Source organism: Talpa occidentalis, unplaced genomic scaffold, assembly GCF_014898055.3.
Source record: "Talpa occidentalis isolate TD23 unplaced genomic scaffold, MPIMG_talOcc4v2.1 talOcc4.17, whole genome shotgun sequence".
NCBI classification, from domain to species: domain Eukaryota; kingdom Metazoa; phylum Chordata; class Mammalia; order Eulipotyphla; family Talpidae; genus Talpa; species Talpa occidentalis.
Window position 1 is genome coordinate 37,433,582 of NW_023601754.1, and position 25,958 is coordinate 37,459,539.

The 25,958-nt window shown below is 40.0% G+C and overlaps 1 long non-coding RNA gene across 1 annotated transcript; it reads left to right on the forward strand.

The window, feature by feature from the left end:
- Positions 1 to 12,711: 12,711 nt before the first annotated feature.
- On the forward strand, positions 12,712 to 21,196 carry LOC129144643 (uncharacterized). The gene is made up of 3 exons (XR_005126122.2): positions 12,712 to 15,582; positions 18,803 to 18,953; positions 20,387 to 21,196. It is a non-coding gene; the product is annotated as an uncharacterized LOC129144643 (long non-coding RNA).
- The last annotated feature ends 4,762 nt before the right edge of the window (positions 21,197 to 25,958 follow it).

The following is a 25,958-nucleotide window of genomic DNA, read 5'->3' on the forward strand; positions in this document are numbered from 1 at the left end:
GCTCTAGCACTGCTGCCGTCTGAGATCGAGTCCTGGCCAGGGAGCTAACCACATGGCACAGCAGACCTCTCCTGCCTCGCCGGCTGCTCCCCTCAGCAGTGTATTTCAGTCAATCTGCCTGTTCTGCTCCCCACTCTGTCTCCGGTGAATCCTCTCACCTTTTAAATAAATCTTCAAAAGCATATAATACAACACATAACTGTTTATGTAATATATACATATATGTATACATATATGCAGTGCAGAAAATATGTATAATATGCTTCCGTTTGTGTCAAAAGAAGGGGGGCAGTCTGCATATATGCTTTTCTCCATCTAGAACATCTCAGGAAGGACACATAAGCAGGGAAACTAGAGATGGACTTGCAAATGGGTGTGAAAAATTCATTATATATTAGGATATAGAAAAGAATGAAGCCATAATTACATAAGAAGGAATTGGGATTGCTTCAAAAATCCCATAATTTATGACAGGTGACTATACCAGGAGACCTTTAACCTTAGGATAATGAGAAGGGAGTTTAATTTTTATGTAATTGGCACAGAACTAAATAAGTATAAAAGCCCCAACAGTACTTTGTCTTGTCCCCAAGAAAATCTACATGCCAGCGGGTTGCAGTAAAATTCTTTTATACCACATGAGCCGATTTCCCCTAGTTATGAACTTGAGTTTCCTGTCCACATTGATTTAGCAGTGCAGGGTCTGCGGGGCGGGGTTATCGCTTCTCATGCCTCCAATAGGTTCCGTCTCCACCATTTTCAGTCAAAATTCCAAAGGTCACTCAGAAAGCACATAACCCATTAGGCAGCCAGGACACTCCCTTTGGCTTGATAACCCCCCACAGACTGGATCCCAGTGTGGAGTCCTGGAACCAGGGGAATGCTGGTTTTAATCTCTGCCTGCCTGACAGCGATTGGAGGTGATTCTGAGCAAATTGGGAGCTTCAGTAAGAATACTTTAAAATTCAGCTTTTATTATAGTTGATTCGAAAATCTGGCTTCCATTTCAGATGCAGTCATTTTATCATAGTCAAAGTGCAGTAACAGTTAAACGAAAACCAGTGTGACTCATTCTCCTATAACTGTCTGCTTAGAGTTTGGCTTTTCTCTAAAGGAAAACTTGGAGGGAGACTTGAAGTAGGTAGCAAGGGGATGTTCTGGCGTCTCACCCGGAGATATTACTACAAGAAGAGCAGGTCACATGGAATCTGCAGCACAGCTGAAGGAACTCACGTTGATTGAATTCTTTGGTTATCTGGCACCATTTGAACACCCTTCCACCATCTGGGGATGTCTCCCTCCCCACACAGAAGCCACCGTCTCCTCCACAGTCAGGATGTGACACAAGAGGAAGTAGTAGTGAGACCACCAGAGGACAAGTGAGAGGTGTGAAGGGACAGGTGACCCTGGACTTCACTCCGGGGAGGGTGGCTAAGAGACAGCCAGTGAGTGTCTGGGGTGCCATGTGGATTTCAACTGGCTGCAGAACCTCTATGCTAGATTCTCTGACCCTCCTTGACAATTCCTGTTAGCCTCTTGAACACCTCTTAACTTTATTCTCTAACTAGACTGGATTGTTTTGGTGGTGCCCAACTGGGATTAGCTTCTGACTTGGATGAGTAACCAGGACCAGGCAAAGATCAATGTCACAGATGTCTCCTTCTCCCGTATCCCTCCAGCTATGGCCTTGGCATTTGCCCTCTGCCAGCCTTGTCTAGCTAGGTTAAAAATGAAAATAGGTTGTGAAGATGAATAGTTTCCCAGGGAGGGACCCATTTGAATGCTTCTTAGGCACAGTGACTCTGATAAGAGGTTTAACCTCTTTTGCTTAGTTTTTTTTTTTTTTTTATCTATAAAGTAAGGATAATGAAGATATATTCCCCATAGACAAGCTGAGGATTAAATAAAATAAACCATTAATAGCCTTTAGGTAAATATTGAGGGTTGACTCTCCCAGTAAGGAAATAAAATTAATGTGAGGAGTTAGAACATTTCTTTTTATGTAGGTTAAAATAAAATATCCCTTTAAGATCAAGATCAGGAATTCCTAGCCAATTTTTCTGGCCGTAAACTTCTTTAGAATCTGTCACAAATTTAATAATATATCCAATTCTAAACTCAGAACATAAGGAGATTAGAGTGGCTATAAAAATATCAATAAAATAGTCTTCAGGGCAAAGCATGTTGCCTGAAAAACGAAGGTTTCATAATGATAAAATGTTCAGTATGTTATGAAGATATTAAAATCATAAGTATATACACACCTAATATTAGAGTCTCAAAATAGACGAAGTAAAAACAGGTAGAACAAAAGGGTAGGTTGAAGGAGAGGAGGAAATTTTTTTTTTATTTTAATATTACATACTTCTTGAAGTTTAAAATTTAATGCCAACAGTTTAAAGGCCTGCTGCTTCCTTTTCTTCATTGTCACCATCATCATCATCAAAATGAAAATGATACTTGAGCCAGGTCTTGAAAGATGAGTAGTTTCCCAGAGAGATGAGGGAATACATTCCAGACATGTGTGCCACTGTGGGGAGCCATAAAAGTGTCTGGAGTTCTGGAACTATGGTTTTTTTAGCATTCCCAAAATACATGTTTGATCAGCATTTCAGGGGAGGCATGGGAGATGAGCAGTGGGCCCATAGAAACCAGACTCAGAAGGGCCTCATAGGTAAGTCAAGAAATTTAAACTCTATCTTGATGACCAAGATATTCATTGAAGAGCTTTTCAAGAAGACAGGATTGTGAGTGGCCTTTAAAGAGATGATTCTGATTTCAGGCTGGAGAATGGTTTAGAGGCAACCAAAGCAAAGGCAGAGTGACCTCTGGAAGACGCTTTGGTAATGCAGGTTAGAAATCCTGGGGATCTGAACTGGAAAAGCAGAACAGAGATGTAGAAGGAAGTATGGTTTTGAAAGATATCTAATAAATAAAATAACAATTTGGAAATTATTTTTAATTAAGGTATAATTGACATACAACACTATATTAGTTTAGGTAAATAATAGAATGATTTGGCATTTATTTATATTGTGAAATGATGCCCATAAGTCCACTAACACCTGTTTCCAGGCGTAGTAACATTTTTTCTTGTGATAAGAATTTTTGAGATTTACTCTCTTAGCACCTTTCCAAATACACAAAACACAAAACTATAGTCACTATGCTGTACATTATATCCACCTGAATTATTTTATAAATAATTCTGATCTTCTTCATCCACTTTACCTATGGTCTACCCCGTCACTGGCAACCAGCAACTCATTCCCTGTATTTGTGAGCTTGGTTTTTGGTGTGTGTGTGTGTGTGTGTGTGTGTGTGTGTTTCAAATTGAATATCTAAGTGAGATCATATGGCATTTGCCTTTCTCTGACTTATTTCACTTAGCATAATGTCTTCAAGGTCCACCCATATTGTGGCCAGTGACAAAATTTCACTCTTTTTTATGATTGAATAATATTCTGTAGTAAATGTTTATAATTTTCTTTATCCATTCATTCACTAATGGACACTTGTTTCCATAGCTTGACTATTGTACACACTGTTGCAATGAAATAAAACACAAAATACAGTGTTTTCATTTTCTTTGAACAAATACCCAGAAGTGGTATTTATTCCATTGAATCATAGAGTAGTTCCACTTTTAATTGTTTGAGGCATCTCCATACTCCCAACCATACTGCACAAAGATTCCCTTTTCTCCACATCCTTACCAACACTTGTTATTTCTTGTCTTTTTGATAATAGTCATTCTAACTGGGGTGAAGTGATATCTCATTGTGGTTTGTTTTGCATTTCCCTGATGATTAGTGATGTTAAGCATCTAGAGTTTGGCAATTCTTGATCTAGATAATAATGCAAACTGACATCTATTAACTCCTATAAGTTGAGTCTTATAAAACCACTTAGAAAAATGGGACTCATTACTCTTTTCCCTTTCTCAGAAAATTATAACATAATATCTACCATTTTAAAATTTAATTTTGTGAAACCACCATCAGAAGATAAGCTAACTTCTTTGTAGAAATTGACACACTGATGTTGTAATTCGTATGAAATGCAAGGAACTCAGGTTAGTCAAAACAGTCTTTAAGAGGACGATGTTTGGAGGACTTACACTTCTTGATTTTACAAATTACTGCAAAAGTAATCAAGACAGCGTGGTAGTGGCATAAAGATAGGCATATAGATTAGTAGGATGGGAAAGACAGCCCAGAAATAAACCTATGCATCTGTGACTAAATCGACTTTTTGACATGGTACCAGGATCATTTGATGGGGAATTGTCTTTTCAACCAATGGTAATGGGACAACTGGATATCTAGATGCAAAAGAATGAAGTTGGGTCCCTATTTCACATCATATACAAAGATGCACTCAAAGTGGATTAAAGATCTAAGTATGAGAACAAAAATGATAAAACTCTTAGAAGAAAACATAGAAGTAAATCTTTGTAACCTTGGATTAAACAATGATTTCTTAGATATGACAGTAAAAGCACAAGCAATAAAAGAAAAAAAATTGATAATTTTGGCTTCATCAAAATGGAGAACATTTGTGTTTCAAATGATATTTAAAAAGTGTATCTCTCCCGCCTAATGGGAGAAAGTATGTACAAATCATGTATCTGATAAGGGACTTGTTACCACTTGTCACATGTTACCATTCAGGAACAACATTAATCCAATTAAAAATGGGTTAAGGATCTGAATAAACATTTCTCCAACGAAGATAAACAAATGGCCAATAAAGACATAAAATGGTGCTCAGCTTCATTCCTCATCAGGAAGATACAAATCAAAACCACAATGAGATACAACTTCATACCCACTAGGATGACTATAATCCAAGAGACAGATAATAAGTGTTAATGAGGATGTGAGAACTTGGAACCCTCATACACTGTTGGTGGGAATTTAAAGTGGTACAACCACTTTGCAGAACAAGCTGACACTTTCTTAAATAGTAAATGTGGGTCTGCCCTCTGACCCAGCAACCCCACAGCTTGGTGCATACATAAGAACTGAGAACACACGCTTATGCAAAGACTTGTTCACTGCTGCTTGCTTTTTTTCACTTAAATCTTTCCATTTTCTAATGAGTAGATCTTAAAAAATACTGCAGAGTATTTACATAGAATTGCAGGAGAGTGGAATTGTTGGGTGAATGAGTATGGGGCTTAAAATTTTACAGATTCTAAAAATTGCCCTGCAAAAATACTGTACAGTTTTACATACCTATCAACAGTGAATGCGCATACCCTTCCCTACATCCAAGCCAACAATGGACATCATTAATACTTTTGTTTGTTTGACATCTCATTGTTTTAACTTCTATTTGCCTAATTACCTGTAAGGTTAGTGAAAATGCAATCCCCTTATGTTTTTACACTGAATTATTTTTCTTATGCTATCTGCTATGTCTGTAGCATCTCTTCATAAGCCTTTTTACCCTTTTATTTCTATCCCTTAATTTTATTCTTGCCTGCATCTCTTATAAACAGCAAATAGCTAGATTTTCTTGATTGTAACACTGATAGATTTACCTGATTTGAGAGTTGGGAAAAAAGAAGAAAACTTGCAAAACTTAGCAAAGAGTGTAATAAAGAGGACAATTCACTAAGGTTGACATTGTTTCAAAGTCTAGTTGTGTAGCTGTATATTATCTTTTTAGCATATTATCATGTTCCGTTGTAGAATTAAAGTTTAAACAATTTTTGGGCCTCCCTGGTGGCACAAGGGGTTAAGACGCAACCCATGAAGCTGTCTTCAGCCTCTCCAACATGAGTTCGATTCCCCGGCCGGCCAGGGAGCAGTTGCCCACATGGCACAGCAGACCTCTCCTGACTTGCCTGCTGCTCCCCTCAGCAGTGTATTTCAGTCAATCTGCCTGTTCTGCTCCCCACTCTGTCTCTGGTGAATCCTCTCACCCACCACACCTCTGGTCTAAACCCCAGTTCTTGTATGCATGAATAAATAAATCTTTAAAAAAAAAGTTAAAACAATTTTTCATTGAAGTAACCAGTTTATAAAATACAGGTTTCAGGTGTACATCGTTACAAATCAACACCTGTACGTACTGCATTAAGTTCACCCCAGAAATCTAATTCCATCCTACGCCATATAATTGACCCCTTTGACCAAATTTATCCTTCCCTTCTGGTAACCACCAATTTTTCCTTGTAGTCTATAAGTTTATTTTTGTTTAATTTAGTTCATTCATTTCTTGTTTCTTTATGTACCAAACGTGAATGAAATCATACAGTGCTTGTTTTCTCTATCTGGCTTTCTCACTAAGCACAATATCCTCTAGGTTCATCCATGTTTCTGCAAATGGCAGGATTTCAACTTTTTATTTTTTATAGCTGAGTAGCCCATTGTTATCCAATCATCTGCTGATGGGCACTTAGGTGGTTTGCAGCTCTTGGCTATTGCAAATATCACTACAATAAACATGGGGGTGCACAAATCTCTTCAAACTAGTGTAGTCTTATTCTTTGGGTAAATACCCAGAAGTGGGATAACTAAATCTAATTTCCATATTCACTTTTTTGATAATTAATGTCTAAAAGTTTCCTTATAAATTCGTTTAATTTTATAATAAATAGTTCCTCTTGGTGATTATGAAGTCTTAAAACATGTCCACAAATTCTCTGACCTTTCTCTCAGGAAAGATGGAGTCTAGCAACCCTCCCCTGAGTGACTTGTCTCTAACAAATGGAATGACATGGTGCTGTGTTTCTTCCAGCTTCCTTTTCTGTTAGAATGTTTCCCTGGGACCAGCCACCATACTGAGAGGAAACCCAAGACACATGGAGTGGAAATGAGGTCCCCAGGCAACAACCAGCTCCAACTCCCAGACATGCGAGCACACCAGCTTTGGAGCCTCGCCATGGAGGCCCCAAACATGGAGCAGACAGGCCATCTCCAGCGTGCCCTGTCCAACCCTGACCCCCAGAATTCATGAGCAAAGTAGATGCTCGTTTCCTGCCACTCAGTTTGGGGGGGGGGGTGTCTTATGCAGCCAGTAACTTGTACCTCTACTCAAAAAAGATACTTTTCAAGGTTTCTCTCCACACCTAAAAGGAGACAATAACCTCATCAGAAATTTTATTGTGTTTTCTCATAACTCTTCAACTTTCCTCAGTGAGATATGTTTATACCCCCTTATTTTGGGTTTTCTCTTTGATTAGAAATAACTTTTTTCATTTTAAAAAATCTTTTACTTTCTTTAAATTAATGGGGTTTCTTTGTTCCATGCTTTCCCTCTAGAAATCAGCCTATATAGAATCTATACAGAATCTATTATTCTAGGATCATGATTTCATTCTTAAACACCTTTTTAAAATCAATATCTATGAATGAAGTGGTATTTGTTTCCTCCCCTGAACAAAAAGAATTTATTGGGCTTTCACTTCCCTCCTCCCTCTCTTCCCCACTACCTCCCCTGTTTACATTTTCTGAACTTGAGTTTCTGACTGCCTTAAAAAAACAGCCAGCAATTATTTTTACTTAATTATAAAGTACACCCTCTATTTCTGCCCCCCTTTTTCTTTCTGCTTCTCATTATTTTATTTTTTAAAAAATTTTGAAAAGATTTATCTATGCATACAAGAACTGGGGTGCAGGCCAGAGGTGCGGGGGTGAGAGGATTCACCAGAGACAGAGTGGGGAGCAGAACAGGCAGATCTACTGAAACACACTGCTGAGGGGAGCAGCAGGAGAGACAGGAGAGGTCTGCTGCACCATGTGGGTAGCTCCCTGGCCGTATATCGAACTCATGCTGCAGCGGCCGTGGACAGCTTCATAGGTTGCATCTTAACCCCTTGTGCCACCAGGGAGGCCCCCGCTTGTCATTATTTTAAAGACCACGTATCTTTCTCATGGGTTCACTTTTTTCATTTACAGGAATTCATTTCCTGGTCAATTTTTCAGGGGTGTCTGTGAGCGTAAACTTCATGACTCTGGATAACCGAGACTCTCTTTATCACGTAATTTCCACTTGCATGCAGTCTCTCGTGGCGTGGCCTGCTGGGTTCCTAAGTTTCGCCTCTTGCAGAGCATATGGTGTCCCACTGTTGCCAACGACTGACTCTGTGCTAGATTCTCTCCCCTTCCCTCCCTCTCCCCTTTCTGTTTTAAAGGATTTTTCTCTTTATTCTGAAATTTCTTGAGCCAGGCTCTTCCCCTCTCCCTGCCCCACTTACAAGCTCTTGCCTCTCTTCTTCCTTTTTATTAAGGATAGGCCCTTCCTCCCTTCCCCTCCCCTTCCTTTCCTCCTCTCCGCTCCTTTCCTCCCCCTTCCTCCTGTCCCCTCCTTTTTCTTTCCTTCCCTCCCTCCCCTTCCCTCCTTTTCCTCCCTTTCCTCATTTTCCTCCCTACCCTTCCGCCCCTTCCCTCCTTTTCCTCCCCTTTCCTTCCTCCTCTCCCCTCCTTTTTCTTCCCTTCCCTTCCTCCCTTTTCCTCCCTTCCCTTCCCTCCTTCCCTCCTTCCTCCTTCCCTTCCTCATTTTCCTCCCTTCCCTTCCCTTCCTCATTTTCCTCCCTTCCCTCATTTTCCTCCTTCCTCCCTCCTTTTCCCTTCCTCCCTTCTTCCTCCCTTCCCTCATTTTCCTCCCTTCCCTTCCTTTCATTTTCCCCCTTCCCTCCTTTTCCTTCCCTTCCCTCCCCTTTCATTTTCCTCCCTTCCCTCCTCCCCTTCCATTTTCTCCCTTCCCTTCCTCTCCTTCCATTTCCTCCCTTCCCTTCCTCCCCTTCCCTCATTTTCCTCCCTTCCCTTCCCTCATTTCTTTCTCTTCCCTCATTTTCCTCCCTTCCCTTCCTCCCTTCCTCTCATTTTCCTCCTCCCTTCCCTCATTTTCCTTCCCTTCCCTCATTTTCCTCCCTTCCCTTCCCTCATTTTCCTTCCCTTCCCTCATTTTCCTCCCTTCCCTTCCCTCCTTTTCCTCCCTTCCCTTCCTCCCTCCATTTTCCTCCCTTCCCTTCCTCCCCTTCCCTCATTTTCCTCCCTTCCCTCCCTTCCCTTCCCTCATTTTCCTCCCTTCCCTTCCTCCCTTCCCTCATTTTCCCCCCCTTCCCTTCCTTCATTTTCCTCCCTTCCCTCATTTTCTTTCCTTCCTCCCCCCTTCCCCTTTTCCAACCCTTCCCTTCCTTCCTCACTGAGGTAACGCGGGTTTGCACGGGTGCGTGTCAGGGTATGGCATCCGTCAGGCGTTGTTTCCACACCACATTCACCGCCAAGACCTGGCAGTCACCACTGGGGCCCACCGTGCTCTCTCCTCACCTTGCCCCGCCCGCGCCCCTCCCCCCTCCAGCTTCCCGGGTTCCCGCCCTAGTTTGACGTGGTCTGACCCTTGGTTTCTCCACATACAAGAGACAGGCCCGGTATTTGCCTCAAGGGAGGCTTTTCTTCACACCAGCAGTCTGAGGGCCATTTTCTTTCTTCAGCTGAGGTAAATATTTCTCTCATTTCCCTCCTCTCAACTTTCCAGCACCCCAGCCTCCTTCACCTGACAGAACCCCCTGACCTGCGGTCACCTCACCCCCAGGCCTCCTGCATCTGCACGTCCCCCTCTGCCCCTCCTATTGTGACAGGGCGGCGACCCTGCCCCAGGGAAGGCTTTTCCTCACGTCCTGCGTCCTTTTCTCTTACTTTCTCAGGGCGCCATTTCCCCACTGAGGAAATAAGACTCCACCTGAAACCGGGGTCCCACAGCACAGGCTGCGGGGCTAGACGGCTCTTCCCCACCGCCAGCTAAGAGCCCTGGGGAAGCGCCCCCGCCAGCGGCTGCGCCTATGGCACCCCCTCCCCCCCCCACCACAGGCGCCAGGCGGGTTTGAGGCAAAGCCCCAACGGAAAACTGTGCTGCACAGAGCGCTGCCTCAGCAGCACCCAGGCCCCCCTGCAGCTTCCAAGGCGGCTACAGGGAGGCTGGCCGCTGAAGGCCGCTGAAGGCCTGTGAGGGCCGCTTTCTTTTCTCTCCTCAGAAGCAGCAATAGAGAGAGCCGGGAATCTGCGGCTCCCGCCCTTCCGCTCGGCTTCATATACTCCTCAGGGGCCCCGCCCAGGTGGATACCTGCCTGATTGGGCCATTTTCAGTTCTAAGCCGCCGATTGGACCATTTTGGGACCAATCAGCTCATTTGGCGCCGAATAATTAACGAGGGAGCTGATGAACGCGATTGGCTCACTTAGCTCGCACCTCATTGGTCCAGGCTATATTGGCGCCAACTATAAAAGGGCCAGAGCCGCCTGGCCTCTGAGGGAAGACGAAGAAGCCTTCAGCAGCTGCTCTCCCCGTAGCTGTCCTGGAGGCTGCAGGGCGGCCTGGGTGCTGCTGAGGCAGCAGCAACGGGAAATTCCCGCTGAGGCTTCGCCTCAAACCCTTCTGGGGCCTGGGAACTGGGGGGTGGGGAAGGGTTGTGGGGGAGGGGCTGCCCAGAAGCCGAAGCCTCTGGAGCGGGCGCTTCTCTGAGGGCTCCCCTCGGCCGCCTGCTTGGCTGCTGGTGGGAAAGAGCCAGTTAGCCCCGCAGGCCACGCTCTGTGGGGCCCCCCTTCACACCCGCTTTGACCCTCTCCACCCACTTCTCTATTTCTCAATTCTTTATTGACAGCTGAGTTTCTCGTCAGCGCTGTCTTCCTAAGCCCGCTCCACTTTCTCACCTTGCATTAACTCTCCCGCTCAGGCCAGTCTCCCCACATCCCAAACTCGGGAGAGATACTGCTCTGGGAAGGTGCCCTAGCTGCTCCCAGGTGTAGTCCTCACCCCGCAGTCTTCAGGCGTTTAGTGTCGGCAGCGTTCTGTGGCCGCTCATGGTTGAAAGACCTTCTCTTGGCTTCAGCCCGCTGCCTCTCAGTCTCCTTCACCGGCTCCCGGTTTGCAGGTGCAGCCCTCAGCATCTTGTCTCTCTGAGCAATTTTCCTTAGGGGCCTCATCCTCTCTGCTGTGTTCAATATTATCTATTTGCAAATTCCAGTGTCCAGCTCAGGAGCCAAGTCTGTGCTCTAAAATCCTAACGCTGAACTGGGGGTTCCTCAGGCATCTCAGACTTGACAAGTGTCAGGCTGAATCTTTTCCTACTCTGAATTTCCCTCCCAGTGGAGGGAAATTCTCTGGTTAATTCTCTGCTCCTCTGGTTGTTTAAGCCAGAATCTTAGGAGTCGGTTTCTACACCCCCTTCTCTCTCGCTGCTTCAAGTCCAATTCCTTAGGGTAGTATCGACCACACTAACCCTTTATTATGGCTCGAGATGTACCTGTCAACCTCTCCTTATACCTGCAGCCAGCACCCTAGTCCGAACCATGGCTGCCTCTCACCTGGACTGCAATCATATCCCCTTACCCCCATTCCTTGCTTCCAGTCCTGCTCTCTTACAATGCATTTTCCCTCCAGCAGTTACAGGCATCTTTTCAAAAACATAATTCCACTCACAGTTTTCCTTTGCACTTAAAAGAGATCCTACAAGACCCTGGATAATCCAGTTCCTAATCAGGCTCATGCTATTCCCCAGCCCATTCCCCACACTGCATTCCCTCAGGGACTCTGGCTATCACACCAGCAAAGCATTTTAAGCATGGTGCTACTGTGCAGGGCATTAACCAGCTGCGGAAGAGATGGATGGTGGTTAAGGTGCCCAAGGAAGCGGCAAATGGGATGCATTCTCCTGTGATGTCATGAAGGAAATTTAGTTTCTGACTCAGGACTAAGGGAGGCTGACAGATCTATGATGAGAAAGTGAATTACAGCAATGCTTTGGGGAAATAATGTGGTGATACCTACTTTTTGGCCATGTCTATTAAAATTCAAATCTATTCTCCCCTTGACCCAGGAAGGACACTGTTGGGAATCTATTTTAGAGGTAAAAATTGTCAGCCTGTATTTACCCCAAGGCAGCATTTTAGAGTATTCCAATGACGAAGTCATGGGGGGAGATTAGGAAAAAAATCGTAACATAGTGGAAAATTATTCAAGATGTCAGGTCAAATAAGAAGATATAAAATTCTATCAAAATGACTGCAAGTAAACATGAGCCAAACATAAGCAGGGACTAGACTATACCACGGATAGATAGAAAAACATTGTTTTAAGTAGTTGGGGGGCTATGGGGGAGTTTTGTCTTGAGGTTTGTTGCCATTTTAATACTGTTTTGCCAATAATATTGTGAATCCTGAAAGTGGTGATTATGGGATGGAAGCCATTGGACTTGAAAGCCATTTAAAGGTGTTCTGGCGACTCTTTGGGTAACCAGACATCATGGGTGGGTTTGGGGCCTCATCAGCACTAGAGCAGTGGGTGATGGGGTGCTGGCAGTGGGTGCCCAGGTGGAAGGGGGTGGAGATGAAGATGGGAGGTGCATCTTCATGGCCGAGGCAGTTGCTGCCCTACTCTGCAGTGAAGGCTGGGGTGAAGCTCGGATGTGGGGCAGTAGAGAATGACAGGAAGGAGGCAGATTTGCTTCAGAAAGAAATTCAGAAGAAACAAAGTGGCAGCCACTTACCGGAGCTGGCCAAGCCATAGCTTATAGGAGATATTTAAAAGAGGTGGGTGGAGGGGTAGAAGGGTATGACTTTGATTTCAGATATGCTAAATTTGAGTTTTGAGAGTTTTCTAAAATCATTTGGGAATAGGGAAATTCTCCCTTTGAGTAACAAAATTTAAAAAAATTATATCGGGGTGGGGCGCAAAGTGGGGAGGGGGTGCAAGGGACACTAGTGGAGGACTTTCACTGTCTTCATGGTGGGTGTGGTGTGGTAGTATACCTTTGAAGGGTGTGATCCTACACCTCTAAATCAGATACACTGTAGTTAACAATGTCACTTCAATTAAAAATAAATGAATAAGTTACAATAATATATATCAAAGAAGCCAGAGACTGAACATTCTTTTGTTACTTAATGGATCTGTAGAAAGACTAAGCTTTCCCGCCAAAAAGACAAACTACTTTTAGCAGAGGAATTTCCAAAAATAGTACTTCCTCACTTTCTGGTAAAACTATTCCTCATTTTGTTTAGCTTTATCTTAATATTTTTTGTCTAGTATTGAACCCAGGCCCCCTTTTGAAATTTTTGCAATGGTGCATGTTTCCCATTCTTCAAACATCCCCTTTCTTCAAATGTCCCCTTTCTTCAAAAAAAGATTTCCCTGGCTGGATCTGACCCTCATATATTTGTAAAAAGTGGACACCAATGACCCAAACTGCCCCTTGGAGGTTTTAGTCTTTGCTATGGGCCAATTCCTCCCTTCTTTTAATAACTCTGCTTCCTCTTTGTTTTCTGCCAGCCTTTTCATTCTTGTGGTAGAAAGCAGCTCTAGCTAAGCACAGCTTGCTGGGTGTGGTCCTACTGTATTTCCCTCATCTGGACAGCCATGATTCTTCTCTGCCTCGTTGGGATTCTCTGACTCTAGCTGGTCTGTGATTTTACTCCTGGAGGCACCACCTTAATTCCTAGCACCAACTATGGCTAGTTTTAGTAACTTTGCCACAGGTTATAAGTTTATACACTCCAAATCAGGTGTGAGCACTAAAAAATCCAACTTCACCTATTAGGATGGCTACATAATTTTAAAAAGAAAAATAACAAGTGTCACTGAAGATGTGAAGAAATTGGAACACTCACATATTGCTGGTGGGAATATAAAATGGTGAAACTTTTATGAAAAACAATATGGTAGGGCCTCAAAAAATTAAAAATAGAACTAACATATGGTCCAGCAAGTCCAGTTGAGGTATAGAATTAAAAGATATTTATCTAGCCATTTCCTTAGCAACATTATTCACAGTAGCAAAAAGGTGACAGCAACCCAAATGTGGTATATCCATATAACGGAGCATTAGCCTTAAAAAGGAAGGAAATTCTAACAGATGCGACAGCTTGAATTAAATTTAAAGACAATATGCCAGCTGAAAAAAAGCCAGTCACAAAAAGACAAATAATGTATGAATCTAACTATATAAGGTCTCTAGAAGAGTCAAATATATAGGAACAGAAAGTAAAATGATGGTTGCCAGGGGCTGGGAGGAGGAGCCAGTTTAAATGGGTATAGAGTTTTAGTTATGCAGAATGAAAAGAGTTCTGGAGATGGTTGCACAGCCATGTGGATGTAATTACTATTACTGAACTGTACACTTACAATGGTAAATTATATGTTATGTATTTTACCCTAATAAAAAATTTAATTAAACAAATAAACTAAAGAAGAAGCATTGAAACTGGGATCTGAACTCCAGTCATCTAATGAATGACAGTACAGCTCTTAACACTGGGCTGTGTTAGTCCTTCTGGTCTCGGACTCATGTGCCTAGGAAGGCAGTTTATCTGTCACCCACCCTTGCCAGAGCATGCTCTTGGAAGGCTCATTCCCCAACCCCAGCAGCTCGTCAATGGATTACTCCTTATATGTAAATTCAGCACATCTTTCTTTGCCCACCCAGGCCCAGAGTGCTCTGGTATACCCATTTCTCTCTGTTCCCTCCTGGTTCTGTTGTCAGCAGCCAGCTGGCTGGGCCACCCTCAATTAGATTTAACAAAAGTAGCATGTTCTCTAACACCTACTGAAATTGGAGCCTTGTGTGTGACTAACATAGAGTCCTGGTACCTACACCACTGCATTCACACTTAATTGTGCATCTGTTTTGTGCCTTCATGCCAGTTAAGCTCTGCTGAGATTTTTATCCATATCTGAGGGACTTTTGTTCCACATCTCTGCTCACAAAAGCTTGTCTCGCTTGGACAAAGGATGCTCTGGTCATTCTTTCACCTTATACACTACCTAAAGGCAGGGCCTTTTCTCGTATATCACACAATATTGCTACCATGTTTATATATATAACCAGCATTTCAAAAAGAACAATTTAAAGGGACTTCCAAACTTCACAAAAGTAGAGAGAACGTATAATAAATACCCATGTACTCTGTATTCACATTTTGCCATTCTTGCTACTTATAAGCATTTAATAACCATGTAGTGCGATGATAACATTAAATGGATGTAGTTTAAAAAAATGAGAATTTTAAATTAGGATGATCTTCTTGGTAGGTACACTCAGTTTCTTAATAGGTACTGGTGTGACATACATTATTTCTGCATAGTTAAGCCAGATTTTACTTTTCTGAGATTATTTGTACCTAATTCTGACTAATGGCAGTGTAGAAGGAAGCTGAATTACCCCTTTCTGTATTTTCCTATTGTAGAAGTCCAGAATGCATCAGGGTCTTGGTTTGTAAGTAACAGAAACAGAGTCCAGTTGACTTAAACCAAATAATCTATTGGAAGGATTTGGAGAAGCTCATAGGATCCAAGGAAAAAGAGAAGTACCTTGTAAAGGACGGTCTCCAGAACTCCAGAGCACAGGAACAAATGCACAGTCTAGACAGGGTACCAGGGTTGCTGCTGTTGAGATGAATCCTCTGCTCCAGTCAGTCCTGGCACATTTGAATTCCCAAGAGAGAATGTTTAGTTTTTTCTTGCCTGGCTCAGACACCCATGCTCACGTCAGCCAATCACTATGACTCTGATCTGGCTGGTTCACCCAAGAAGAATCTCATACTGTTGTCAAAAAGATTAAAGGGGGGACCACAAGGTGAGCAGAATCCACCCCCAAAACTTATTAGCTCTTCTTCTCAGTAGTACCTTCTAGATTAGTGTCTTGGGAACTTCATTTGTCTTCAGTAGCTTTACTTTTTAAAAATGTTAAGTCATTTAAAACCAGTCCCTACAGTATTATTACCCCCTGCTACATGGCCTCTCTACCTGCCTAGACCATTTAGAGAATAGAAAATGTCAAGAAGAGTAAAAATCCATCCTAACTCTCTTCCCTCCAGTTTTACTTTTACTTCACTTTGCATCATCGATAAATGTTTGAACTCCACAATGCAAATTGGTGAATCTAGTTATATTTTCCTATTCACTTATTTATAATATCAAAATTTTCTCCTCTTCGTGTTTGACTGTTCATTAGTATGTGATGGACATGACAATGAGATTCTCTTATGAGTCAAGTGGGGCTTTGTTCAAAGACTACTCCATATGAAATACCAATATGAATATGTGGTACAGAAAATTTCTGCTGTAAAGTGTAGCATTTTTCCCCCTTTCTCTGGGGAAAATATTTATTTGAACTTCATGCACATTTTAGAGCACACTTATGAATAGATATTTTAGGGCGGAAATGTGGAAAAAACTGAATTAGTAGAATGATTATTAAAAAAAAACCTCAATTTTCATGTCATTATGCCATTTGATTTTAATCCTTAAGGTTTCCAAACTTAGATGATGTTAAAGACAAACATTTGTGGACTATCTTAATATGATAAGCATGCATTTACCCCATCAATAAAAATTTGGATTGTCCCAAAGACTCCAGGTTACTGGTGGAATCTGTCCTTTACAACCCCCTCTGGCTGTTTCATATCTCTTCTGTCCCCTCTCTGCCCACTTTTTTTCTCTTTATAGATATTTACTTTCAAAGTTTTTAAAAATCTGCTTGTTGATATACTTGGGTAACATTTGCTGAATCTCTTGGCTTCCAGCACTCCAATCTTTCGTTATGCTCCTTCATTCTCACATGCTCAGTATTTCCAGCATGATCTAGTGCACACCTTTCATACAAAGGAGAATACACAGAAATGCACAGCATTAGAGAGAGAGTTCTGTGAAGTATAAGAATACTAAGCCATTGGAAAGAAAGATAAATTTGGGGGAGATGTGGCACAGAGTTCTTTATCCATCTGAAAGTCTCTAGACAAAGGCATCATTTTCATCAGCAAATGATTTAGTCCTTTACAACTTCTTCCATGAGCTAGCTTCTCCATTGTGTCATCTAGTTCTATTGTCTATCAGTTCTATTGACTGACAGAACTTGGTGTATTTAGCTAATGAATTGCTTTCCAGAACATAGGCATGGGCTACCTGAGACCAGTGTTGTCCTGTAGAAATAGAACATGAGAAACATTTGTCATTTAAAAATTACTGATAGCTACTTTTCAAAAGAAGCAGTTGAGATTCATTAATTTGAAGTTAACCAAAAATATTAAAAATATTTCAACATGTAATCAATATGAAAATTATGATATTTATCTTATAACCTATTTTGTACAAAGAAATCAAAATCTGGTATGCATTTTTATACTGAGAACACATCAGGAGTCAGACACTATTTTATTGGAAATAATTGATTTGTATTTAAATTTCATAAAATTGACAGTTGGAAAGTAGGTTCACATACAAACACATCTAAAAGTTTTCCAATCATTGAAAAAATATTAGTTTAAAATTTAAATATACATTAGTTACAAAGGAATAAAATTAAAAATTCAGGTCCTCCGTTGCACTTGACACATTTCAAGTGCTGATTTTTTTTTTTTTTTTTTAACAGAGCATCTCTAGACTCTTGTTACTCAAGTTAAGGCCCAGGGATCAGCAGGAATGGCATCACTTGGGACCTTGTTAGAGAAGTACAATCTCTGAAGCTAGTTTCTCAGGATTCAGATGCATTTTAAAGCCCGGGAAAGATAGCCTAGACCAGTTGTTAGGAAACTGTTTCCATAATGGGACATAGCAATTTTTTTTTAAAGATTTATTTATTTATGCATACAAGAGCTGGGGTACACGACAGAGGTGTTGGGGGTGAGGGGATTCACCAGAGACAGAGCAGGAAACAGAACAGGCAGATCAACCAAAATACACTGCTGAGGGGAGAAGCAGGAGAGACAGGAGAGGTCTGCTGCACCATGTGGGTAGCTCCCTGGCCGGCCAGGGATCAAACTCATGCTGCAGAGGCTGTGGACAGCTTCACAGGCTGCGTCTTAACCCCTTGCACCACCAGGGAGGCCTGGGACATAGCAAACTTTTAAGATATAGATTTTGTGGAACCTTCCCGGTAACGCACCAGGGAGACCCCAAAATAAATAAATCTTAAAAAATATATATATAGATTTTGTGGACTAGATGCAATCTTTTGTATATCCCTCTTTGACATTTTTTTTAAAATTACCCTTTAAAAATGTATATCATTCTTACCTCGTGGGCCATAAAAAAGCAGGCTACAGGTCATGTTTGACTCATAGGCCATAATTTGCCCATTCCCTGTCTAGACCACAGTTTCTAAAAGTGGAAAAGGATCTGCAGCTCTTTCTGGTGGTCAGGTTACCTGTTATATTCTCATTATAACAATGTAATGAAAAACATATAAACTTGCTATCAGTCAACAAATGTGAAATACCTATCTTCTGGCTCTGACATTCCACTTCTGGACCTGTATGCTACAGAGACATACAATTATACTCACAAAAACAGAGAGAATACAGCAATTCTATATATTCAACGATGTTCATTGCAGCATTATCTGTAAAGCAAAATATTGGAAATTATGTAAATTTCTATCCATAAATATTCTAAATAAGTTACAACACCTTCTTTACCACAAAACACTGTAAAATTGTTTAAAAAAATTAAGTTGATCTATATACAATGACATGGAAGTATGTCCAGGATATACTGCTAATTGACAAAAAAGAAAGTTGTGGAACAGCATGTTCTCATTTTAAAAATTGGAAACACACGTGTCAACACACACATGCAACCCAAATGGTTCAGTGATCATCCTTGTGGGGTAAGAGTTGGGAGAAAGAGGTAGAAGGGGCAGGGAACTTTCACTTTTTGTTTCATGCATTCTGTTTCATATTAATACTTTAATAAGCTTGTACCATTGTAATAAAAATAATTTTAAAGTTTGCTTTGATTTGTGGGTTTGTAACCACCATCTTACTTTGTTTATCCTTTCTTTTTCTCTCTATTTGCAGTAAGCATATTGAGCATATAATAAAAAAAATCAATCACTTCAGTTGTTTCTATTTCTGGCAATGGAGCCAGAATTCCAGAGATGAGGGATGTTCCCAACATTTTCTTACTCTTTCTTCCTTGAGGCATTTCTTGATTCAAAATAGTACAAAGGTAAGATGCCAGCAGAAAACAGAGACCTTGAAGCTGGGAAAGCAAGCAGAACTTTTAAAAACATTTAGACTTTCATTAAAATTCAGGAGGGGTTGTACTCAATGAAGAGGCAGCTCAAAATAGATATTCTGCTAAAAAAACTGAACACAAACTAGAGCCCTTTCAGTCCAAACCAGATTAAAGTCATTAGTCCTTACTCTACATGCCTGCCAGAAAGCAAAGTAGTCTTCTTTGAAGGAAGGTGACATCAGATATAATTTGTTTTTAATAACTTATGTTCTGTCTGAAATTACCAGGAATTCAGGACAGTATGAAATAATCAAAACAAAGAGAAAATAGATAGTATATGGCAAAATAGAGAATAATAAATAAAATGAATAAAATTAAAAAAAAAGAGAAAATAGGTAGTTGATAGAAAACAAAGTAGTCTTCTTTGAAGGAAGGTGACATCAGATATAATTTGTTTTTAATAACTTATGTTCTGTCTGAAATTACCAGGAATTCAGGACAGTATGAAATAATCAAAACAAAGAGAAAATAGATAGTATATGGCAAAATAGAGAATAATAAATAAAATGAATAAAATTAAAAAAAAAGAGAAAATAGGTAGTTGATAGAAAACAGATCCATTAGTGATGCATATCATGATGATCAGAAATGGATTAAAATTACTAAGGTTCTAGCTAGAGCAATAAGTAGGGAAATTAAAGTTATAATTGTAGCAAATAAAAAATAAACTCTCATTATTCAAGAAAACATGACAATGTATGTTGAAATTCAAAAGTATCTACAGACATGCTATTAGAATTCACATGTGAATTTAAAGAAGTTTATTAGATCAATCTCAATGTGAGCAAATCTATTGCATTACTATATATCAGCAACAAATAAAAGTCTCACACTGACTAACATAAGAACATCTGACTATCAAGAAATAATTTTTTAAAGATCTTTTTAATTTGTACATCTAAGAACTTGGGTAGAGGCCAGAGGTGCAGGGTCAGGGGGTGAGAGGATTCACCAGAGACAGAGTAGGAAGCAGAACAGGCAGACTGACTGAAATACACTGCTGAGGGGAGCAGCGGGAGAGACAGGAGAGGTCTGCTGCGCCATGTGGGTAGCTCCCTGGCCGGGGATCAAACTTGTGCTGCACTGGCTGCCTATGGCTTCAGAGTACTGAGACTTAACCCCTTGTGCCACCAGAAATAAATTTAATAAAAGATTTCAAATGCTAGAATTCTACACTAGAAACTATGAAACATTATTGAGAAAAATTAAAGCATATGTAAATACATGGAAAGATATGATATGTTCAGGGATTAGAAGTTCAACATAACAAATATGTTAATTCGATCGTATATTAAGCTATAGATTCAATGCTATGACAATTAAAATCTCAGATTTTTATGTTTTCTTTTTAATGAAATCAATAGCCAATTCTAAAATTATGTGGAAACATAGAAGGCCAGGGATTGTCATGGTCATTTTGAGGAAGAGCAAAGGTAAGGACTTATGTTATTGGATATCAAAGCCTATTATAAAACTATAGCACTTAAAACAGTGTGGTATTGACATAGTGATACACAAACTGATCAGTGGAAAAATATGTCTAATCCAGAAACAGCCACACATATCATTAACTGATTTATGACAAAAACCCCACATAGTAGTGCAGTAAGGAAAGAAATAATTACCTTTTTAATAAATTATAGTGGATCAATTAGCTATCTACATAGGAAGAGTATATCTTTACTTCTACTTTACCAACACAAAAATCAAATTCAAGTGGATTGTACATCTAAAGCAATAAGGCTTTTATAGGAAAATATAAGAGGATATCTTTATGACTGTGAAGTACACACAGTAAAAAACAATAACCATAAAAGAAAGTAATTGAGAAAGTTTATTATATTAAAATATCAAACTTCATCTCATCAAAGACAGTATTAAGAAAGTGACAATACATGAAAGTGGAGAAAGTTAAGTGTAATATATTAAGCTAACTGACTTTTATTGCAGACTAAGTGAAGATCTCCAAACCAATGATAAAAAGCCAAACAACTCAGTGGAAAAAAGAGCAAGAAACACTTGAAAAGACAGCCGTAAAAAGTGATATCTGATGGCCAATAAACATATGAAAAGATACTCAACTTCATTAGTCATTGTAGAATTGCTTATGAAAACCACAATGAGGGGCCTCCCTGGTGGCTCAACGGGTTAATACGCAGCACTATGAAGCAATCCGAAACTACTGCAGCACCCCTTCGATCCCTGGCCAGGAAGTTACCCACATGGCGCAGCAGACCTCTCCTGTCTCTCCCACTGCTCCCCTTAGCAGTGTATTTCAGTCAATCTGCCTGTCCTGTACCCCAACTCTGTCTCTGGTGAATCCTATCACCCCCTGCACCTCTGGCCTACACCCCAGCTCTTGTATGTATACATATAAATCTTAAAAAAAAAATACACAATGAAATACATAATACCCAGAATGGCTGAAGCAAAAAAGAAAGAAAATATCAAGTGTTTGTGAAGAGGTGGAGCATTGGTACTTTCATTCACAGCTGGTAGATGTACAAATGATGACAACTTTGAGAAAATAGTTTGGCAATACCTATTATAGCAGAACATATGTGTATCTACAACCCAGTAGGTATCTACTACTCCCAACTCTATACCCATCAGGAATGCTTATAACTGTTGGGTACTGAAATATTTCTTAGCAGCACTATTTGTAATAGCGTCAAACTGGAAAATACCAAATGCCCATCAACCATAATAGATAAATAAATAAAATACTGTACAGTGATAAGAAAGGAGGAACTTTCAATATAGACAAACAATATGAACAAATTTAGCAAAAATAATAATGCCCAAAAGAAGCCAGACACAAACAAGGGCATGTGTGGTGTGTTGAGTCTAAGATGACCCTTAGTCATTTGTGCCTCACACTTGTGACCTCGGTTCACATCTTCCCTTTGAAAATGGGCTGAACCTGGTAACTTGTTTTTAATGAATAAAATGTGATAAAATGTCATTTCTGAGATTAGGTTTCAAAAAGATTTTGGCGTCCATCTTGGAAAGCTCTCATTTTCTTTCTCACTTTTTACTGTGAGGATAGTTTGTTACCCTAGGGAGTTACCCAATGGAGAGGCTCATATGGCAAGGAACTAAGGAAGGCCTCTATCCAACAACCTGATGGTCTGAATCCTGTTAACTCTCTGCTAAATGGACACTGAACTTCCCCCACTGGACCTTTCGATAAGGCTACATTGCTGACAGTCTGATTGCAGACTCATGGAGACTTTAAGTTTGAGCCGCGCAGCTAAGCCATGTGTGGATTCCTGATACAGAAACTGTGAAACCATGAATGTTTGTTGTTTTAAGCTGCAAAATGTTGGATGAGTTTATTATGCAGAAATAGAAGACTAATATGTCATGTAATTGCAGTTGACAGGCAATTACAAAAGCAAGCAGGCAAAATTAACCTGTAGTGTTAGAAGCAAGGATAGTAGTTGCTTCAGTGAAGGGAAGGGAGATAGGGTGGGGCTTCCTGGGTGCTGGCTTATTGACTTACTGATTGACTCATTTAGGTACTGGATCCATAGATGCATTCAATTTATAAAAATTCAGCAAGATATACACTTAAGATACATACAGTTTTCTGTATGCTTGCATGATCGTTAATTTTATGTGTCAGCTAAAAGATCACAACGTGCCCTGATATTTGGCTAAACATTATTTCTCTGAGTGTGTCTGTGAGGGTATTTCTGAATGAGATTAGTATTTGAATGAATAGTCTAAATAAAGCAGATTGCTTTACCCAGTGTGGGTGGGTCTCAGCCAATTTACTGAAAATTTGAATAGAATAAAAGGCTGAGTAATAATTCTTTTTCTCTGCCTTACTGTCTTTAAACTGGGACGTTATTCTTTTCCTGCTCTCAGACTCAGACTTGGGCTGGAATTATACCATTGGCTGTGTTGATTCTCTGGCTTTTGGATTCACACTGGAATTATGCCATTGACTGTTCTGGACTTCTCAGCTACATTATGTGAGTTAACTTCTCATAATTATCTCTCTCTCTCACTCCTTCCTTCTCTCACTCCCTAAATCCTATTGGTCTATTTTCCTGGAGACCTGACTTATTGTATTTAATACATTATACTTTAATCATCAATTTCTTAAACTGCTTAATAACAAAATAAGTGAATGGAAAGTTTTCATCAGTGACCAAGATTGATAAAAAACAATTGAATGTACATTCTAGTGTGACAAAGACAAAAACCAAAATAAGGAACACAATAGTTGGGGTTAATAGTAGAATGAGCACTGAAGAAAGGTTAGTAAGCTGCAAGACAGGTGGATTTAAAAAACAGAATGGAGAAATGAGTATTAATGAACTGGAACATAGGTTAAGGTTGGAGTGTAGAGAAAGGGGAAACATGGAAAATACAGAAAATAAGGGAAGAGATATGTAAAAACTGTTTAACATCATAATTGGGGTCCCAGGACACGAGGAAGGAATGAATCCCCAGCCAGGTAAATCAAAGAAATTTAGTCACATTCTTAAAAGTATCTAGAGAAAAAAGATACATTATCTTCTCAAGGAACTATAAAATTGATGGCTGAGTTTTTGATAGGAAAAAGAAAAAGAAGCCAGAAGAAAATGGAATATTATTTCTAATGTACTGCAAGAAAACAATTGCCAATCTGGAATTACGTACCTCATGAAAATGTGCCTCAGAAATGAAGGCAAAATGATGAAGTGTCTTACAAACAATAACTGAGAGAATTAATTTCTTTTTTTAAAGATTTATTTATTTATTTATGCATACAAGAACTGGGGTACAGGCCAGAGGTATGGGGGTGGGGTGAGAGGATTTACCAGAGACAGAGCAGGTAGCAAAAACGGGCGGATGGACCGAAAACACTGCTGAGGGGAGCAGTGGGAAAGACGGGAGAGGTCTGCTGCCCCTTATGGGTAGCTCCCTGGCCAGCCGGGGTTTGAACCCATGCTGCAAAGGCTGTGGATAGCTTCACAGTGCTGTGTTTAGCCCCTTGTGCCGCCAGGGAGGCCCGAGAAAATTAATTTATTATATACCCACTCTAGAAGAAATGTCTAAAAGGAATTCTACAAATGTTATGAAAAATAACCTCCAGAATTAAGGTAGAAATTCAGGAAGGATGAAAGAATGGCAGATCTGAAGTGTATTAGGTACCTTAGTAAAAAGTAAAAATAAAAAATAAAGGGTGGCAGAAAGAGAAAATGTTTGTGTAAATCTACATGAATACTGGCTGCATAAAGGAATAACCATGGCCTATAGGTTTTACATACATATAAAATCAAAACAGATGATCATAACACCATAAAGGTGAGAGGGATGTTTACCAGACCAGATCCCGAGAAAGATCTGATTCAAACAATTTATTTGGAACGTAAATCCACATATCAGCATAGGATTGGGGAAGAAAGGGAGGGAAAGAAGGCGACCAATAAAGTGTGCATAACCCAGCAAATGATCTCTATGGGTAAGTGAAGCTTCACCCTTCTTAGTATTTCTGGCACTAGAGTAGAACACGAACCTCAGTGTTAATCCCACCTGAAAAGATAAGAGTATTTACCCACCAGTGCTGGTCAGTTATTGGTTGAAAATTATTCCAGAATGTAGTTTATTTCTGGGTATTTCTAAGTCTGCTCTGCACTCAGGACCCTAAGAAACCCTGGGGCACATTGAGTCACCAGACGCTGGTAAATTGAGAGGACATGCAAGGAAATAGTAAGTGCCAAGGGGGGTTAGGTGGGGCGCAGAAGCATTGACTACAATAAAAAAGGGTGTTAAAGAGTTCTAAATTTATTTTTAATCATCCAGGAAGAAATAAGTGTTGTAATTTTTATTACTCTAATAAATAAAAGATGCATATTATAATGTCCAGATTTTAAAGAGTGAAGTAATATGTGTTTGACAAGTTAGTGGAGGAGGAACGTGGATTGATAAAAATGATTCAAGTAATCAAAAAGAAAGTTGAAAAGATGAACATAGAAGAGTGGAGTGAATTGAAAACAAATCCTAAAATGGTGTATTGACTGCACAAATGTAAAACGATTAAATATTCCAATTAAAAGACAAAGATTATCAGGATAAAAAAGAAAAGACAGCCCAACTAAGTGTTATTTACAAGAGACACACTGTCAATATTAGGACGCTGAAATTTTTTTTTAAATGGGGAGATATAGACACTGCAAAAATAAACAGATGATGCACAGGTACACTGGTGAAGGAAATTCTATGGGGACTACACCTGGGGCAGGGTGGGGGACAGGAAAAAAGAACAAAGTGGATGAAGTTATAGTCATCTCAGATAAAACAGATATAAAATTAGGAAGCATTAATAGGGCTGACAAGGGATAATGAGAGAACAATAAGCAAGAAGACATTACAATTTAAATATGTAGCTTCTAATATCATAGTGCACATGTATAAAGCAAATGGACAGAAGAACTAAAAGGAGAAACAGACACATTCACATTCATAGTGAGAAATGTTTAATACATCTCTTTTGGTAACTTAGATGACACACAGGACAAATAAGGATCTAGAAGATGTAAACAAACTTAATCTAATTAGCACACACATGTAATATTGCTTCCAACATTTGCAGAACACATTCTTTTCAGAGCAATGTAACATTCATCAAAACTGGCCATATCTTGGACCATAAAGCAATTCTGAATAAAACTGAAGGACTGAAATAGTATAGAATGTTTATTTAAGCTAGAAATCACTAATTAAAGAGTAATCCCCCAAGTCCCCAAATGCTGGAAATTAAAAAATACTTTAAAAAATCTAAGGGACCAAAGAAGAAATCATGATGAAAATTGGAAAATATTTTGAACTGAATAATTAAAATATGAAATAATGAAATTATGGGATACAGATAAAACTACCTTTTTTTAAACAACCATTTAATCCTTATGTTAGAAAAGAAGATGAAAATCAGTGATATAG